We start from the raw sequence: 16,300 nt of genomic DNA, 5'->3' as shown, positions 1-16,300 counted from the left end.
AAGTAGGACAAGTTTTCCCACCTTGAAATGCAAGTACCACCAGGCATATATAATCTCAGCCCTTCTCTATGTTAGCATGCATGTGAAAAGAAAAATGCATTCTCAATAATTTACTTAGAAGATAAAAGAGATAAGATGATTTTATTCACCTAAAATAATTAAAGCAAATAATTAAGTCTTATGTAGCATGTACATAAACCATGTAACTTTTTCTCCTTTATTAAAGCAAAATTGTAATTTTAAAATAAATGTATTTCAAGGTAAGAGCCTCCCCTTTTTTGCCTTTCACACAATAATGACATAATAGATATGGTGAAACACTTCAAATATAAAAATATTTTCAAGTCCTAAGTTCAGAGTGACAACTTTAAATTGTCATGATTTGTGAGATTCTGGTATCTTCTATGTAGTTTATTTGCCTAACCGAGCACAGGGCCTTCCAAGACAATTAAATACAGAGGGAAAAAGGTATTCAACAAATAAGGGGTATGTTAAGATCAATGCTTAATCCAGTTACAAATGACTTTGTAAGTTTTGAGTGGAGAGTAAAATAGTCAGGAGTGGGTTACTTAAGGCCACTCCTAATCTGAAAGTGTTTCTCGTGGCATACTCCATGCATCTCCACATGGAAGTGACATAAATGAATGAAGAAGAAATTCAAAGCTGATTCAGAAGTACTAGTTTTGACTATAACCCAAACCGTTGGTTATAAGCAAGATTACTGGAATAAAATTAACTCCTAAAATAACAGGAGAAACGCCTTTTTAAAAGCATATCTGGGCCCTTGCTTTTGAAAGGGGACAATATTATATCAATCTTTACAAACAATAGTTAATAAATATATCGAAAGCAAGTCCATATGGATGAAATTTCCTTGACATCATTTAAAAATAATTAAGGGCGGGAAATCCTTGGGATAGAAAGCATTTGGGATTTTATTGAAAACAAGCCGTTTGTAAAATAACTGGAGATGTTTAATGAGCTTATAATGTAGGCGTGTTGGCACATCTTCCTTTTGGATTAATAAACTTTTTATTACTAGAGCCTGGTGGGTACACATTCTTCAGATCTAGTGTCAGCATTACCCTCCTTCGAGAAAGAACCCTGGAGCCAGCCATGGACCACATCCATAGTGTCCTTAAATTTGGGAAATCCTGGGAAAACAAGAGATGGAAGGAGGAGGATCATAGCAAAACCAAGGTCATATAATGATACAATTTTTCCCATGCGTTGACTTGCTCTTACAAATAAGCAGCACAAGAGAAAGGACTTGAACTTTGGATTTTTAATCAAAATAACATCCTTTCTCTAAAGGTCTAAATGATTTTAAATGTACCTAACTTGCTATGATAACCTATAATCATTGGGTTTGAGCAATTTAAAGGCAGTGATACCAAAACAAAAAGTCACAGACTCTTGCCTACTTCTGTGTCAATCATATTCTACAAAATGCTAGTTACTCTGGGCACTGTTTTCTTAAGTGTAGGGTCCAAGGAGTTTACCGAACACAACTAGTTTAAAAAAATAACCTAAAGAAATACAGCTTCTTGGGACCCATGGCCAAGAGCCCATAACTTAAAATACACTTGGATAGCAAATTTTCCATCCCCCAAAGAAACACTTCGTAGGTCAGAAAATATATCTGCAATACTGACTGTTTTGTGACAACCCTTAGAAATGTGGCATTTTACCTAATTCAATAGAACCAAAATGTATTGAAACAACTAAGTATCCATTCCCAAAACAAATGCCAAATGCATTCAGAGTTCATGCAGAAAATAACGTTAAATGGGAGAAGGCAAAAGCCCTCGAAGAAATGAGAGAAATCGCCCCTGAGAGATTGATACAGCTGGGGGAGGCAGAAAGACGAAAAAGAAAGTACAATACAGGACAAAGAGTGAAAAATGAGAATCAAAGCATAAGAACCTGTATTCAGAGGGCAGAGAAATTTCAGCAAGATAAGGAGCTCTTTCAAGGAAACTGAAATTCAAAGGTAAATAAAAAGTAGGAAGGTCTTCAAAACTAAGCAAAAAAGCCAGCACATCATGCAATAGGAGAGAGATCACAGGTTTTGTGTTCAGAGATGCCTTGATGGAATGGATGTCTTAGAATTCTTAGTGTCGAGGTACATGTCAAAAGGATTAAAGAGACACTTGATGAAGGAAAATGAACTAGGATATTATTGCAGAAGTATAAGGATAAGGTGGTTAGGAAGTAGGAGAGTCTGTTGGCAGTCGCCAAAGCCAACAGAGCAACTAACATCACCGAAGTGTCAAAGACCAGCAGTCAACTAACAGAGATCTTCACCTAATAAAATGGGAAAAATCATGGACTGAGTTTAAATCTTCACTTCATTATTTATTAACTCTATGACCAAAATTAGGTCACATAATCCCTTCAAAACCTTAGTTTTCCGATCTGTAAAATAGGCATTAAAAACGCTACCATGCAGAGTTAAGTGAGGAAATGAATATAAAGCACCTGGAAATAAACAACAAACACAGAGTAGCTGTTGTTACTACAAAAACCATAGAATTTAAAAATGTAGAATATTTGTCATTTCCACAGTGACCAAGAATGTCTTTAATGATCCTCTCACTGACCTTAATGGATATTCTTTGGTGGAAAGAACTGAATCATGGGGTCCCAGTTGATGAATACTTTTAATCATCACTTGCAAAAAATAGAAGTTATTTTCTACTCTGCTTCTTGCCATGACTCTTTTTCAAACCAGTGGCTGTTACGTAAGTGAGAACTTGGCAGAATGAACCAAACATGCAATTTCAGGGATATGTGGACACCAACAAATGAAAAAAATGAAATTTCTAATACTGATTAGTTTTTGCTTCAAGAACTCCAGTATTCTTGCTGAGTATTTTAAGCATTTTTTAATAAAGATAAAAATAATAGATACCACTGCTTTTTGCTGTTGCTGAACTCTTTATTTTCATGTAAATAAGCTATGGATCTTGTTAAGATCTAAAATACTAGAAAAGCCAGTTTCGAGCTCATTTTTGCTGTTGGAGAGACCTTGTCTCCCATTACGTAGGGGTGACAATTCTTCAACTACGCAGAGTACAGACATTAACTTCTACCTGAAATGCACATACCTACCCCTCTCGGTCTGTTAATATTCCAGAAACCCATGCCATTGTCCTTCAAGAATTTAAGTGAAAAATATATTTTCCCTATGTGCCACAGCACCCAGTCCTGTAGTTCAGAATTATTAAATTGGTTCATTCATTATAAAACTTTGCCTTTACCCACCCTTCCCAGAACAAGTAAATTTCTCATCTTACATACCTTTTTTAAAGTCTAGACACCAACTTCAAAACCATTCTCTAAGAAAGTGAGAGTATCTTGACTGAGCTTTATTCAACACCTCTATCACAAAGAGATAATACAGTTGCCCCTTAGAAATGTGTGATTCATTCCCACCTGGATTTCAAAGAACAGTGGAAAGAGAAGAGATGATGCTGTATTAGGACAGTGCCTTAAACTGCTGTTTAGTTTCATGACTTTTTTTTTTTTTTAAACGGGTTTTATTTATATATTTATTTATTCATTTGAGAGAGAGAAAGAAAAAGAGAATGGTTGAGGGGAAGGGTAGAGGGGGAGAATCTCAAGCAGACGCTGCACTGAGCACAGCCAACTCGGGGCTCTGGCTCATGACCCTGAGATATTGACCTAAACCGAAACCAAGAGTCAGACTCGTAACCAACTGAACCATCCAGAAGTCCCAGTCTGATGTCATTTTCCTTTCATTTTTTTTCAGCGATCTATAATTCATTGTTTATGCACCATTTTTAATTGTATTTTTAATATCAGATTTCTACTTTCATGAGTTACAGTTATTGAACCATTAATAGAAACAAAATGTAGAATGCTTCCATCACCCCATAAACTCCCATCAACACCCCGGAAAGTCTGTCTCTCCACCTTCCCAATCCTTAGCATCCTCTGCTCTACGATCTGACCCAATAGTTTTCCCTCTTCTGAGGGAAAACTTGCTTTTGTATCTGGCTTTCTTCCCTTGACATAATGCCTTTGAGATTCATCCATGTTCTTACATACGTCAGAAGTTTGCTCCCTTCTTTGCTGTGTAATATTTCAGTGTCTGGATATATCACAGTTGATACTTGCAGTAACTGATGAACATCTAGGTTGTTTACAGTTTTGGAGAGTATGAATAAAGCTACTATAAATATCCACATAAAGCTTTGTGCAGACCTGGGGACATGTTTCCATTTCTCTTGCATAACTACCTTGAATTGGGATTTTTAAGTCAAATAACAAGTGTATGTCTAATTTTATAAGAAAATTAAAAACTGTTTTACAAAGTAACTGCACCATTTTGCATTCCCACTAGCAAGGTATAATACATCCAGTTGCTCCATCTTTTTGTCTCTTATTTTGACTTTCAGCCGTTTTCACAGGTATGTGGTAATATCTCATTGCAGTTTTATCTTGCATCTCCCTGTTGACTAATGATTTTGAACATTTATTCATACGTTGACTTGCCCTGTGTAGCTCTTCTGTGCTGACTTGTTCAAATCATCTGCCTGTTTTTTATTTGGTTGAGTTTCTTATTGAGTTGTGAAAGTTCCTTATACAATAGTTCTGAATGCTAACTCATTACCAAATACATGTTTTGTAAACATCTTTTTTTCTCAGTTGGTAACATGGTCTTTTCATATTACAACATTTTTTGAACAAAAGAAGTGTTTTCTTTTTAAGATTTTATTTATTTATTTGAGAGAGAGAGAGAGAGTGTGTGTGTGCGTGCATGTGAAAGAGAATGAAGAGGGGGAGGAAGAGAGAGAGAAGCAGGCTCAACACTGAGCAGGGAGCCTGACTCAGGGCTCAATCCTAGGACCTGGGACCCTGGGATCATAACCTGAGCCCAAGGTAGACAGGCGCTTAATTGAGTCATCCAGGCACCCAAAAAGAAGTGTCTTCTGATGAAATCTAAATTATTATATCTTTTATGGTTTCTGCTTTCTGTGTATTATCTAAGAAATATTTTCTTCACCCAAAGTCATAAAAGTTGTTTTCCTGTTTTCTTCCACAAATTCTATTTCCAGTTTTCTTCTAGAAATTCTATTTCTTTTTTTCTTTTATTTCATTAACATATAATGTATTATTTGTTTCAGGAGTATAGGTCTGTGAATCATCAGTCTTACACAACTCACAGTGTTCACCATAGCACATACCCTCCCCAGTGTCCATCACCCAGCCACCCATTCTTCCCACCCCCCTCCACTCCAGCAGCCCTCGTTCATTCCTGAGATTAAGAGTCTCCTATGGTTTGGCTATTTCTAAAACTATTTCTAATTTTAGGTTGTGCCTTTAGGTCTAAGATACATTTCTAATTAATTTTTATGAATGGGATAAAGAATAGGTAAGCATTAACTTCTAACACTTTCCAGGGTATTCCAATACCATATACTGAGAAGGCTATTCTTCCTACATTGAATTAACTTGGCATTTTTGCCTATAAACAAATGTCTATGGATAGTTGTACGGCTTTGTTTCTGGAGTCTCCATCTTTTTTCCAGTGATCTATAGGTCTGATCTTTCACCAAAATCATGCTTGTTAATTTCTGTAGAAATTAATTAATCTTCTAGATTTTAAGTCAAGAAGTGTGAGCTATCTACTTTGCGCTATTCAAAATACTTGTAATTCCAAAATTACTATCCTAGACCCTGTCTTTTCCATACACATTTAGAATCACCTATTAACCTTCACACAAAATCCTACTAGGGTTTTTCTAGTGGTTACATTGAGTCACTAGATAAAGCTGAAGAGAAATGACATCTTAATATTGTCTTCCACTAATGAACATGGTAGAGCTCTCCATTTATTTCAGTCTTCTTTAATTTTTCTAAACTGTGTTGCAATTTTCAATGTACAAATAATGCAAATTTCTTTTAGTTTTATCCATAAATATTTCATATTTGCCAATGTTGTTGTAAATGGTGCTTTTTCTCAATTTCATTTTCTTAATTAAAATTTTGTTAGTTAATATATAGTGCAATGTTGGTTTCTGGAGTAGAATTCAGTGATAAGTCACTTACCTACAATACCCCAGTGCTCATCACAACAAGTGTCCTCTGTAATACCCATCATCTATCCACACATCCCCATAACTGCTTCCCTCCATCAACTCTCAATTAGTTCTCTGTCATTAAGAGCCACTTATGGCTTGTTTCCGTCTCCTTCCACCCCCCTTCCATATATGTTCATCTCTTTTCTTTCTTAAATTCCACATATGAGTGAGATCATATGGCATTTTTCTTTCTCTGACTGACTTACTTCACTTAGCATGATATATTCCAGCTCCATCCACATCATTGCAAATAGCAGATCTCATTTTTTTTGAAGGCTGGGTAATATTCCATTGTGTATATATACCACATCTTTATCTACTCATCAGTTGATGGATATCTGGGCTTTTTCCATAGTTTGGTTACTGACAGGCTGTGATAAACCTCAAGGTATGTGTCCCTTTGAATCAGTTTTTTGTATCCTTTGGGTAAATATCTAGTAGTGTAATATCTGGGTTGTAGAACACAATCTACCTTTAAGTAAACTATACCATTCACACTTAGAATAAAAATCTTATAACAACAGGGATGCCTGGCTGCTTCAGTCAGTTAAATATCTACCTTCAACTTAGGTCATGATCTTGGGGTCCTGGAACAGAACCCTGCCTTGGGCTCCCTGCTCAGGAGGGTGTCTGCTTCTCCCTCTCCCTCTGCCCCATGCCAACTTGTACTCAATCTCTAATAAGTCAATAAAATCATTGTAAAATTGAAAAATAAAATCACACAGCAAGATAGTTCCAATCCCCCCTCCCATTTGTTGTATTATATATCCAGAGCTGGATCACTGAATCATGTGGTAGTTTTGTTTTTAATTTTTTGAGAAATGTCCATACTGTTTTCTGTAGTTCCAGTCCCAACTTACATTCCCACAAATATTGTACCAAGGTTCCCTTTTTCTACATCCCACAATATTTGTTATCTGCTGTCCATTTGATAACAAACCTCCTACTGTGTGTAAAATGATATTCCGTTGTGGTTTTCATGACTATTTCTCTGAAGATTAGTGCTCTTGAGCAGCTTTTCACATACCTTTTGGCCATTTGTATCTTCTTTGAAAACCATCTACTCAGTTCCCTTGCCTTGCCATTTATGGCAACATGGATCAACCTGAAGGGCATTATGCTAAGTGAAATAAGCCAGACACACAAACAAAAACACTGCATGATCTCACTTATATGTACAATCTAAAAAAGTTAAGGTCATAGAAGTAGAGATTAGAATAGTGATTGCCAGGGCTTGGAGGTGGACATGAGAAGAAGGAGGTCAAAGGATATAAACTTTCCATTAAAGTATGAGTAACTTCTACAGACCTAATGTAGAGAGTGGGGATCGTAATTAATAGTACTGCTTTGTATACTTGAACTTTGCTAAGAAAGTAAATATTAAGCGTTCTCATTATAAGAGGAAGGAAGGAACGGGAAGGAAGGAAAGGGGGGGGAGGGAAGCCTAGAGGAAGGAAGGAAGGAAGGGAAGCAAGTACGGGAGGGACGACCTAAGGTGATGGATGTGTTAAATACTTTGATATTGGTCTTCATTTCATAATACAGTATATCAAATAATCATGCCGCACATGTTAAATACATATGATTTTTATGTGTCAATTACATATTTGTCAATATAGGCGGGGGTGGGAGGGGAAAAGAAATTATGCCCGGGCAACAATTTAGACCTGTGCCAGTGTTTCATACTGACCATAATCTTCTCTTCTTAAAGGTCTACTCTAAGGATTTCTAACTTTCTTAGCCAGCTACCATAATCACCTGATTCATTCCTTGTGATAGAAAGCGACAGATAGATAATCTCCTACTTGTTCTTCTTCTTTGGTTGAGCCTTGACTGATGCAGTTCCTTACTTCAATAATCTTACATTCTAGTGGGAGGAGATGGATGATAAACACATAATTATATCAAGAGGTGATATATAGGGGCGCCTGGGTGGCTCAGTGGGTTAAAGCCTCTGCCTTCGGCTCAGGTCATGGTCTCAGGGTCCTGGGATCGAGCCCCGCATCGGGCTCTCTGCTCGGCAGGGAGCCTGCTTCCTCCCTCTCTCTGCCTGTCTCTCTGCCTACTTGTGATCTCTGTCTGTCAAATAAATAAAATCTTAAAAAAAAAGAGGTAATACATAATATGAAGGGAAGGAAAAAACAAAAATGAGAGGAAGACTGCCAACTTAAATAGAATGTCAAGGAACAATTTTATGATGCTAGGATTTTTGGGCAGACCTGAGTGAAATAAGAGAGCAATGCCCTGTATTTGAGAGAAAACCATTTCTAGTCTAGGAACTAGCAAACACAAAGCTCACGAGGTGATGGAACACTTGGTGTGGTTAGGGAGGAGAAAGATGGAAGGGCTGAGGTTCAGGCAGTGAGGGGTAACATGGAGGCGTTCTGGTCAAACAGACTCCTGGGACAGATGCTCTAAGGCTGGAAAGTCACAAAAGGCCTTGGGTCTTCTGAATGAGATGTAAAATTCTGCAAGGTCATTGAGGTTGTAATGAACATTTGGTGGAAGAATGGGAGCAGAGTGAACAACTGGGAAGCAATGACGATACTCCAGGAAGAGAGTAAGGGTAGTTTGGTCCAGACTGATAATAAATGTGGCAAGAAGTGGTTGGGTCTTTTGTATACACAGAAGGAGAAACGAGGTTGGCTGAAGGATTTGGATGAGGATTGTGAGGAAAAGCAGAGAGACAAGAATGAAGCTAAACTTTCAGGTCTGAGACTCACTCCCTGGAAAGCTTTCCCTGGTTCCCCAAGTCTAGATGAGGTGATACCCCAAGGCCCTTGCTCTACAGACAGCACAGTGACTATCAGACCACCCTGTGTTTACCTGTTAGCCTTTGGGAATTCATTCACGAATACAAACCTTTCCAGGCTATGGACGGTCGAACTCTTGTCCATAACTTTATCCCTCACATCGGTTATACACCCAGAGCTTCAAACATGTACTGCTTTAATGTTTGAAGTTCATGATTAGGAAATTTTATCTTATATCAATTTCAACCTACTCATTATAGTTGATATTATATTAAATATAACCTATTTATTGAGCTTTATTTTCATAAATTGCTAAACATTTACAATTTGTTTTTACTATCTTTTATCCTTTCCTCTATATCTGCTAAAGTTTAAATTTTTTTCACAAATTTGGATAAAGTGTTTTCATGTCATAGATACCTCTGTGATATTTATAACAATTTTCCTTGTTTGTGTTTCAATTTGGATATTTTTGATGAATTGAAGTATATTTTTCTATTTTCATTTTCATGATGTCAAATTTATTATTTCTCTTACGTTTTTCTTGAAATACCTTTTATACCTACAGAGCAAAAAAATAATTTATATCATTCTTCAAGTCTTTATGGTTTGATTTTTTTTAATTATCCCCTTTTTCTCCTGGGATTTATTTTTTATGTGTCAGAAAAGGATTTACTTAAACTGATCTTCCTCTGAACATGAACAAAAGTTGAAAAGAACAGTGAGTTTTAACCTGAGAAACCTCCTTACAAATCTGTCAAGGCCAAGACTGGTATAATTTGTGTTATTTTTCAAATGGTAACTAATGTCCTTATTGTTTCTGAAACAATACCAGCTGTCCCTGTAGGCAATACTAAAATATGAAATATTGGGATTCTTTATTTTAGAAGATGTATCAATACATATCAGATGTTTATTTAAATGGGCTTACTGAGCTAACAATCCTGCAAGGCTTAGAGTTGAAGCACAAACAGTACTTTAGCCCTTCCAAATAACTGTTCCAGTTCCCCAAATCCCCCATACTGATATAGCTAAAAGCAAGAACTTTATTTTGGTATAACCATGCTTTGGAACTAGGCAATTTCTAGGCATTCTTATGTGCTCAACAAAGACTATCTTGATATAATTGTGTTCATTCTACTTGTGACCTAAATAAGGCTTAATTCAATTCTTTAATAGCATAACACTAGTCCACTGACACATTCTTAATTTAGCACGCTACAAATAATGGCTTCCTTAGCTTTTTTCTTAGCAAACTAAGAACAAACATCTTTAGCTTTTTTTCTGCCTGTCAAAATTAAGCACAAAAGAGCAACATAATAGTGAGGAATAAAAAATACATAAACACAGAGAATTTTTCAAACTTTAAAAACTAATAATAAATTTGAGGGCAAAAGTTGACTACAATACCAAATGTAGGACTTTACATAGTTCAGGGCCCTAAATCCCTAGGGTTACAGAAATCCCAAATACAACATTTTTTCTATTATTAGATTTTTCTATTTTTAATCCTGTTAAATTTCTGCTGTAATAAAAATACGGAGTTTCATAAAGCTAGTTTATACGATCAGAAAGTTTTCATGTGCCAGACTATTTCAAATTCCAACTCCAGGTTTTAGCTAAAAAAAAAAAAAAAAAAAAAAAAAATCAAATCCATAATCAACTTATCCTAATTTTTATCAAAATGAAAACATTTACAGAGGAAGGGAAGTGACTGAGAAATATGCTGGAATTCCACCTTTGTCACTTTCATTTAAATCAAAGAAGAGAGCGTCCATGTGGCTTTCAAAGTTACAAATAAAACATGCTCAGAATTTTAGCTAACTTCTTAATGACTGGATTTCTTCTTATATATTATTAACTTTTAAACCATAAATCTACCTCACATCCTAGAATCTCGGCATCAGGGCACTCAGCAAAAGTTTAAATGTTCCCACTTAGAAAATATCCTCTAGTCAAAGATCTGAGGAATGTTTAATGACCTCCAGTGACCAAGTAAATCATCAGAGTGTTCCATCTTGTACATCATAACGATGTACCTCTGCGTTTGGTTCAATATCCAAATACCCAAAGCAAACAAAGGGCTTAAAAACGAATGCATATATTTCATCTGAGATGTCATAATATGAATATTTAACTTAAGTGATCTTTCATAAAAGCAGTTTATTTAAAGTATTTAAATAAAAAGAAAATTGACCATGTATTAGAAATAATAATTTAGGCATTAGTTCAAAAAGCCTCTTATTTAAGGCAAAAGCAGTTTAACTTCTAAAGACAGAAGGCAGCCTCTACAGTGCATCAGGTGTTTTTACTTGAATACATTTCTTTGTCCTGCATGGGTTAGAAAAGAACAGTTCTTTCTCTTGCCAAATTTGAGCATTTGGCTTTACAATCATGATCATATTCAGGTCATCAGTGGGGACTATGACAGTGAAAGTAAAATGGTGTTATGGTGCATTTTAAGTGGTTTATTTAAATGCTTCTTCTGGTAGGTTAACAATATCTTTTGAATCTAAAAAATGAGCCAGTTCCACAATAAGTTTAAAAATGTACACAAGTGTCCAGAATTCTGATCATCTAACATCTGAATGTAATGATCATTTTAAAGCATATTTAACTGCCAAAGTCCAGGTTCCCCTATCATTCCCAAGCTGAAACACTCACGATAAATTTGAGAGACTCTAATAATTTTAAATCATTGTGTACTGCACATGCTCAGAGCCGATCATTTCCAAATTTGAGGGCATATAAAAATTTGAAGAGCTTCAATTATTTTAAATCACCATGTGCAGCATAGAGAGAGATTTGAAATTGTTGTAGTGCCTCGCATTTTTTTAAGTGCTTCAGTTGGGAAGGGAGTCAAGCAGCATTCCAGCATTGAGGCACGAGACACACTGACCTATTTTGACATCCTAACACTCATCACAACGAGAAAATGTATACAAAAAGCCAAGGAACTTGTTTTTTTTCCCATTACCCATTTTGAAAAGTAAGGGTCTTTTAAAACCTAAATAAACAGCCCATTCCGATCAGGAAGTAGCGTGGTGATTATTAGATCAGGCCAGAGCAGAAAGATCCAAATGGTAGTTACAGAGAATCGTTTTCCTTAAACTTAAGTCCAGGTGATGGCAGAAAGAGACACAAAGCTAAATAAAGAAATGCAAGAAGGTTCTAAGAGCATGGCAGGCAAATTCACACACCCTTACAGCTGAACTGCAATCCACTGGCACTTCCTGCACCAAGATTTGTCTTGCCTCAGTTTGCCCAGCAGAACTAACTTTCTGCGCCCCCCGCCCCATGGATGATTGAGCGGCATTGTGTTTTATCAATACTCTTGTGCCGTTTTTTTCTGTATCTGCTTTGTTTGATTGTGGGAGAGGGTGAGCACTCTGACATTTTACACAGCTCGATGCAGAGTTCACTTTCAACAATTCAAATCCTTAAAGAACCCCCAAATGATATCAGCACGGTCAGGCCGTTGAGAGATGGCCCTTCCTCAGCACTGCCCATCTTTTCATATAAGTAAAAAGTTAATGGTCTCCTTTGCCGCCTTTGGGTTTTCATGTATTTCTGGCCTGGCAGTGCCCAGAGAGTTGGATACTCTTCATAATTCTGCATCAGTGAAAACATAATGTCCTATAGTCGGTAGGGGAGAAAAAAAGGGTAAGGAAAAAAAATGAAAGAAAAAGAGCCTGAAGGCACTGGAATAATTAAGCAAATGCAGTGACAGCTGTGGCAGGTCCTGGGCAGAACTGGCTCCACTGAGCTGAATTAATGACATCAACAGCCCAGTATCTCCATTAACATTTGATCATTAATTATTACCCTCTGACAGTAAGAGCCTAAACCTTCTTAGGAGTGGCCTGTTATTAATCTACCTTACCTGCCCTGAGCATGGGCTGCTTGCCTACCTCAGTGCAATTGGTGAGCTGGTTTTCATTTATTATTTTTTAAACCCCAACTATTGTTTCATTTACTTGGGTAAATGGTGATGACCATCAAATTATAAAGGCAGCTTTGATTGCAGGATTAGGTTTTTTTCATCGAAGATAGGGAGAGAATCTACCTGGACCTGTTGCACTAATTTTCTTTGTCAAGTTTACAAAGGTCAGGAGACATAGTCTACCTGAAGAACTGCACAGGACAGCAAAGAAGTAAATCATTCACCACCGTCCCCCTTACCTACTGGGACAAGAATTTTTAGATTTTCTCAGAATCCCGTTCTTGGGACTCTGATCATTGGAAATAACTGCGTTTTCAGTTGTAAAATTCTTCACTTAAAATGTTAACCAAAAGCACAGAGAAGTTCAATTTATGCCTGTATCATCCAATGATTTTTTTTTTTTTTATCAAATGATTTCTTAGCAAATTCTGATAGTCCTTCAGGCAAGTCACATTCTGTTTTCAAATGACAATTACTTGAATTTTACTTTTTAAAAATTAAAGATTAATCATGTATCTGTATCTAAATGCTTCTGGTGAAACCTTTTCTTTTTTTTTTTTTTAAGATTTTATTTATTTATTTATTTGAGAGAGAGAGAGAAAATGAGCAGGAGGAGGGGCAGAGGGAAAGAGAGAAACAGACTCTCCTTCCAAGCAGAGAGCCAGATATGGGACTCAATGCCAGGTCTCTGAGATCATGACCTGAGCTGAAGGCGGACACTTAACAAACTGAGCCACCCGGGCACCCCTCTGGCCAACCCTTAAAACTTGTCAGAGCCTTGGTAATTTAATATGTGCATACATGCACACACACACCCCACAGATAATCTCTAAAATGACAGGAGAAAGATTAGAGAACCAAAAAAAGAAAATAATAATCAAAGGACCTGTTAATGTTTAACAATACCCCAATTTCTTTCCCAAAAGATTTGTCCTTACCACATGAGAGTATGTCTCCATCATTGGTGAGAAAAGGAAAAAAAATTGGGAAATATGAAAAGAAGCTCATGTGTTAAGTACCCTCATGGCAGCAGACCTTATAATATTAGTGTGATAATTAACCTTTACCAACGAAGACTTCATTGAAGTCTAATACATTAATTTGCTGGTTGTTCTTTTCCTGCTAGAGACATAATCCAGAGTTCACATCCTAGTCATAAACATAGACACAATATGACTTAATAGAGCGCCTGATTCAGCTAATGACTCTGAATAGACCGAGAAAATCCTAGTGCTTTTAGGTCTACTGAGTATATTCCCCAGTGCAGAGGGAATCTATGGATCCCGGCTCTTCCTTTGAAACAATGGTAAAATCAGGTCTGACTAACAGTTTCCATCAGATCCTTTTTCTGTAGGTTACTGGTATTGGCTCCCTTGTGGTGGGCAGTGTAGGTTTTTGAGATGAGTATGAGATGGATGTGAGAAAGAAATCTCATGCTAACCATCCAAACCCTCACCAGAGCCTTCCTCTCATTTAGGGACAGACCTCTATTCTCCTACTCATAGTAGCTCATTGGTTAGTCCTTCATGAGGCTCCTCCTGGGTCCTCTGGTTAACTCATGTGATTCATTAGGACTCTTGATTGGAAACCATTACTCAGAAGTCACCTTGGATGCAGAGCATGGGGAGTAAAGCCTTTGGTTAATACAAGTCCTTGGTTATCCAGTACAATAAAATTATAAAATGAAAGAAGTCATTTAAACTCTATGGATTTTAGTTCTCTTGTCTGTAAAAGTACCAAAAAAAGTAAATGGCATGGTTCCTTGTAAGCCTAAAGTTGAGATTTTCTTCATTGAGACATGTTTGTTTGCCTAAGTCAGAGTGGTAAAGAAAAAGCCTAAAAGGAAAGACAAATTAACCAGGACTATATCCACTTAGAAAAAACAAACAAACAATAACAACAAACCACTGAGTATCTTCAATGTGCAAGGCATTTTGTGATGGAGGAAAAAACAGTCATTTCCTATCTATGTACCATTTTCTTTAAGCTTCATGGGAATTGTCATATTGGTCTCAATTTTTCTCATCAGGTATTACCTAATACCTAATAATCTGATCAATTAGCTTTCTTCCTTAAATGTCTCTACATACATTGTAGTAATTCCTAGGATTTAGCTCAATTTCTCATTTCAGTAATATGCTGAATTACATTACCCTAATCAATGGGCCAAATATACCCGCTCTAGATTTTTCTGAACTCAGAGACTCAGATGTTCTCAACAGAATTTCTTACAAATTTCTTATAATTTCACTCAAGTTTTCTCTTTCAACATCACCCTAGATTTGAACTTGCCTCTCTATATCTATCTATGCATGCACACACACACACACACACACACACACTTTTTTTCTTTTTTTCTTTTTTTAATATGTTCCCTCTTTCTTCCATCACAATGACATTGGTGGCTTGGATTCTTAAAATTTCTGTTACATTTCCTCTAACTGGTTATAGGTAATACCTGTTCCCACTGCAATTTCTCTATAATGTTCCTAACTCTTAAGTCACAGGGAGTCACCCAAGTTCACTTCAGGATCTCAAGCTATAAATACTAGTTTCCAACAATTCTCCCACTGTACATAATCAATCCATATTTGAAAGCACTTAGAGGGGAAAAAAAGGAAATGAATGATCACAAAACACTAACGTACCATCTTTATGATATTTATAACAAAAGGAGCCACATTTTCCATGGGTGATCCTTATAAGAAAAAGTCACTACGTTAAACATTTTCTATTACGGTTCTTTATTAAATATTTTCCTGAGTTTTCTTCATCTTATGCCACATTCACAATGACTCCTTAAAGAATTAAAATCTTGCATTTTGATTACCTCTTTTTTACATTTAGCAAAAGATTACAGAGCTGATATTGTTTGACATTGAATTTCTGTTAACATGTCCTCCACTGGAGCATAGTTGTACACATTGTTTCAGAGCTAACATAATGGGGAATATTTTCAAAGAGGGCTGTGTTTCAAGCCAGATGGTTTATCTGCCGAAACAATTCTCCCAATAGAGAAATAGTGGCTGCACAGTTGCAGTAGTGTTCATAAGCCTAGTGCAGTAGATTCATTTGGCACCCACATTTTGGAGTCAAACAAAAGTGTGGTTTGTGTGAATCTCAGACTCAGACGTTCATAAGTGAAAAGGAGTTTTCTGCAATTGCACATTGTGCCTTATTGTAAAGGCAGTAGTGTGTTTATACCAAAAACAATATGCAAATATGATTTTTAAACATATATTAATAGTTTCACCCACACAATGCAAGGGGACAATACTACAATAATTGCACCAGAGATTATCACAGTCTGGTCCCAAAACAGCCAAGTTGCCATACTTTTATGGAAAGCGAATGCATTACCAAAATTCAGGTCCACTGTCTCTATTAAAACTTGAAAAAGAAAAGGATATGAACGAACGATACATGTATCATATCCTGGGCTTTTGGCAAAGATCAACTGTTACCTAATGAGCCTCCAAGAATTCACGAAATAC

At 36.5% G+C, this 16,300-nt stretch overlaps 1 long non-coding RNA gene across 1 annotated transcript in view; it reads right to left on the bottom strand.

The window, feature by feature from the left end:
* Positions 1–971: 971 nt before the first annotated feature.
* The window catches only part of LOC309843776, a 63,879-nt gene continuing 48,550 nt past the window's right edge, over positions 972–16,300 (bottom strand). Inside the window, exon 4 of the long non-coding RNA XR_014300334.1 lies at positions 972–1,154. This is a non-coding gene — a long non-coding RNA (uncharacterized lncRNA). The remainder of the gene's footprint in view (positions 1,155–16,300) is intronic.

This window comes from Mustela nivalis (genome assembly GCF_964662115.1).
Source record: "Mustela nivalis genome assembly, chromosome: 11".
Taxonomy (NCBI): domain Eukaryota; kingdom Metazoa; phylum Chordata; class Mammalia; order Carnivora; family Mustelidae; genus Mustela; species Mustela nivalis.
The sequence above is the reverse complement of the archived record's forward strand: the minus strand, read 5'-3'. Positions and strand labels throughout refer to the sequence as shown.